At 40.6% G+C, this 4,113-nt stretch overlaps 1 protein-coding gene across 1 annotated transcript in view; it reads left to right on the top strand.

The window, feature by feature from the left end:
• Positions 1-1,586: 1,586 nt before the first annotated feature.
• The window catches only part of LOC118419827 (maltase-glucoamylase, intestinal-like), a 24,385-nt gene continuing 21,858 nt past the window's right edge, over positions 1,587-4,113 (top strand). The window contains exon 1 of the mRNA XM_035826439.1: positions 1,587-1,865. The gene's annotated coding sequence lies outside the window, so the exon portion shown is untranslated. The remainder of the gene's footprint in view (positions 1,866-4,113) is intronic.

Below are 4,113 nucleotides of genomic sequence, written 5' to 3'. Positions count from 1 at the left end.
CTGAACTTTTCTTGCGTTTCTTTTTTAAGTGATACTCTGTAGGGTTTTACCTTTCCTGTTTTTTTTTACACTTCACTTTGGACATTTCAAATGGCAAAAAAAATCCAAGAAAAAATGATTAATTGCGCAAAGTTTTCAAGACACACAATATAGTATCATCTGAAATTCAACTAACCCTCTTTCTAGTGCGGTAAAGCTAGTTCACCCTTATCCGCAGCGTAACCTATATCCGTTGTGTTTACACACACGTTATTAAGGGATATTATTAACTAAAGGGATCAACAGCATTTAGAAAATTGAAGAAGGTTTGGAAAGACAAGCACTTAAGGATTGCAACAAAAATCCGCATCTACAATAACTGTGTACTCACTACGGTCATGTACGGAGCCAGTACCTTGCAACTAACTTCCAACCAGGAAAAGAGGTTAGATGCTGCAGACCAGAGATGGCTGAGGGCCATCCTAAGGATCAGATGGCAACAGCACATCAGTAATGACACTATCAGAAACCGTACTGGGCAACCTAAACTCTCCACACTTATCCAGAAAGCAAGGTTACGGTGGCTGGGGCATGTTGTGAGGATGCCAAGACAGAGACTCCCCAGAGTAGTGCTGAGCTGGTGTCCAGCTGGACGGACAGGGGAGGAAAAGCAATGACCTTGAGAAGAACAGTAGAGCGAAACCTGACAGAGATGGGATGCACCTGGGAGGGGGTGCAGAGAGCAGCTTCAGACAGGAAGACTTAGAGAGCGATGACGGCCCGCCTCAGCAAAGTCTGATATGCGACGAGAATGAGTGAGTGAGTGAGTGATTAAGGGATATCAAGTTGATGGACAGTGGTTTCAAGTTGTAATATGTTCAAACTATTGTAATTTTAAACTGTCGTCTGGCGACTAGATATACCTAAATACTAATTTTTTAAAGCAACGGATATAGGTTACCCTGCATTACCCAAAGGTGAAGTAGTGTTACATATACCCTCAGGGGTTTCTATAATGATAAAATGAAGGCATGCCAGGACAAATGCCTGTGCAACTTCTGGAATTCTTGTAAATCGCAAATTAGCCTCCTTCCTGAGGTGTCGCCAAAAAGTACTGCTATAGTGGTGACAAGCCACGAATCCGTCAGATGGGCTCCACTTCTGAGCCGTTGCCAAAATATAGGGCAACAATGTCATTGACCTCAATACTTCACATACATGTATTTGTATATCAAACGCCAACGCCACTAACTGTTTACATTTTACTACCAGAAGTCAATGGACCTCACATTTCGTAGTGACCTTTGATACTCCCTACCTACGCATTCTGATAACACTTAACGTTCAACTGTATATGTTAGGCGTTACTCTCCAAACAGAGGTTAGGCTCGAGCTAAGTTGTTGACGTCTTCTAAGGCGTTAGGTGTTTTCTATTTTGTACCTTATCTTCAAGATAGGACAAAGTAAGAATACATGGTTAATGATACTTTCGTGGGAAGGGGATGCAAAACGTCCGCACCCCGTACCCCCCTCATATGAATGAACTGACCCTAATATTGGCCTTGCTTGATGAAGAGCGTTGCTATAAACACAGTTTTAGGACATTAATATCTGTCAGTAGAAACTACTATTCCAAATTCGAGACATTTTGAATTACTTGGAATTTCTATGTATTACACCCCTTTAGCCAAGTGCCCACCCCATATCCCTCGGGAATTACATTGGCGTGTTCCTCACTAGCATATTTGATTAGTGGGCCAGGCTTTTTTAGTTCCACAGTTATATTGCCTGTTATTGACATTCGACGTACACGTACCGTACCTGGTACTGAATACAACAACACAGTCTTCACGTCGTATGTTTCAAGGATCGAGGCATTCTTCAAGGTTAGTAACGTTGTATTTGTTGTTGAGCACGTCAAAACATTGGTGTCAGCATTCCTTGGCACCGTGGGGGTAGGAAGTTGCCTTAAAAAAGGCTTTGAACAGTTCTACATGTAGGCAGACGTACCAAGAAAACACTAAGAGTAGCCCAGAAATATCTGCAAAAGGTTAACACTATTGTTAACTGTTACGGTTAGCAGACTCAGTGGATGACCCCTAAAGAGGGCCATAGAAGTGACCTTAGTTGTGTGTACATACTTCTTTCTGTGTGCTGTCATAGATTTGAGAACAGAGAACAGAAACATTGGGCTATTGGGAAAACGACATTTTCTTGACTACCACACATGATGGTACTAAGACATTCCACTCCAAACATGAGAGAAAATGGACGATTTGGCAATGATTGGAAGTATTCCATTTGACCCCACCATATGTGTTATTTCTTGGGTTTGTTGTCAATGAACTTGGAAGTTGGAAGACTGCCCATGTAGTGTTGAAAAAATGCTGTGTTGCCGACAGCACTACAAAAGTACAAGCATTATAATCGAATACGTGCATTTTCACACGTAGCCAGTATAGCTTTTCGTCTATGAAGGTGTCAAATTACTATATGTTGAAACACGGCAGTTAATAATGGACTTCATGCTCTCAATTGAGCCAAATCGTTTCGATATCACATGTCCTTGTCAGGTACAATTCTCAGACGGGCATATACCGCTGTATCCCGGGGCGTTTGGTGAATCATTATGCGCCTGTGAAACAGGATACATCAAGGAGCTTTTATCAGATAAAAGCTCCTTGGATACATGGACAAAACCAAGCCACAAAATAGTTTTATTCTAATACCTTCGTGATTTATATGCAAGAAGGGCACAATTGAGGGTAAAGAATGAACGGATTGTTCAGTATAAGCGGTAAATCCAATGTTGTTACTACGCAACTCAGAGACGGCGGTATGGTGTATTTATTTTACAGTGCACGCCCCCTACACACCCATCGTCGTGTTTGGACGTGTATGGCTGATAGATTGTGTAATTTACTCTGTGTCCGTCTGCATTCCAGTGTTGTTGTGATGTCAAGTAAATCAAGAAATATTGATTATCTTAGTCAAAGTGCTTACACATTTTTTCTTCATTTGATGGATTGGTTGTTTGTATAACATACCGACAAACCGACTCGTGGCACAACAAACTAAGTTTATACTGAAGAGTACAAGTTGCATATTCGCACAGATTTATTTGATCCACTCACACCGGGCCGCGGGAAGGACCCCTACTCTTTTAGATAAGCGTGGTGGGTTCTTTAACTTGATTGTGGTGTGGCTCTTCTCAAATTTAACCCTATTCAGACCGGGCTTTTTTGGTCATCCCTGGACCGGGGGGGGGGGGCTTTTGAGGCCCTCCACTTTGAAGCCCTATAACTCTTGACGACGTGCCGTAGAGCCACCAAATTTTTAAGACATGATATCGACATAATATCTGACAAGTAGTTGACGTTTGACGTTACGTTGACGTAAGATGACGTAATTATGACGTCATCAATTTGATTATATTGGCCGGACCCATGAAAAAAGGGTATTCTCAGAAAACTTCAAGTCATTCAACAAAAATGTAACAACAAGTGCAGATAACAGAATAATAATGTTTATTACGACTTGCGTTGCCAATAGCAACATCAATGACGTCCAAATGACGTCATAAAATGACGTCATGCACATCTAAGATACCAGTTGGGCTCCGCCATATTATATCCTCCACCCTGAATTTTAAAAAATACTTTTTTTGCAACAAATAATCACAAAGGGCAATGGAAATAGACTCTATTCATTCATTTAGATGGTTTTTGATGAAAAAATACCAGGTAGCTATAAATTTTAAGGGATAATTCGCTCGTTATTCTTGATCTGGCCATACGGTCCGCCATCTTGGATTTTGGGCTGATGACGTCATCAAATTAGCATAATTTATGCATATATAATTATGAAAGATATGCTAGATAATATAAGATTTTATTTATGTAACAAAATAGCAGTAATATAGCAAATAAATGTGAAAAATACATTGTTATAACCAAAAATAGTGATTTTTGGCAAAACAGCCTGTCAACAACACGAAAAAATGGAAAATTTGTGAAACTTCGTGAAATTGTTGTCAACAATATTCTAAGAAAACTCATCAAATTTTGTGGCTCTAGCGTAAGCCGCTCTGGCGTTAAAGGACATCAAAGTTAGCGCGGGCCTCAAAAGCCCCCC

This window comes from Branchiostoma floridae, chromosome 7, assembly GCF_000003815.2.
Source record: "Branchiostoma floridae strain S238N-H82 chromosome 7, Bfl_VNyyK, whole genome shotgun sequence".
NCBI lineage: Eukaryota > Metazoa > Chordata > Leptocardii > Amphioxiformes > Branchiostomatidae > Branchiostoma > Branchiostoma floridae.
The sequence above is the reverse complement of the archived record's forward strand: the minus strand, read 5'-3'. Positions and strand labels throughout refer to the sequence as shown.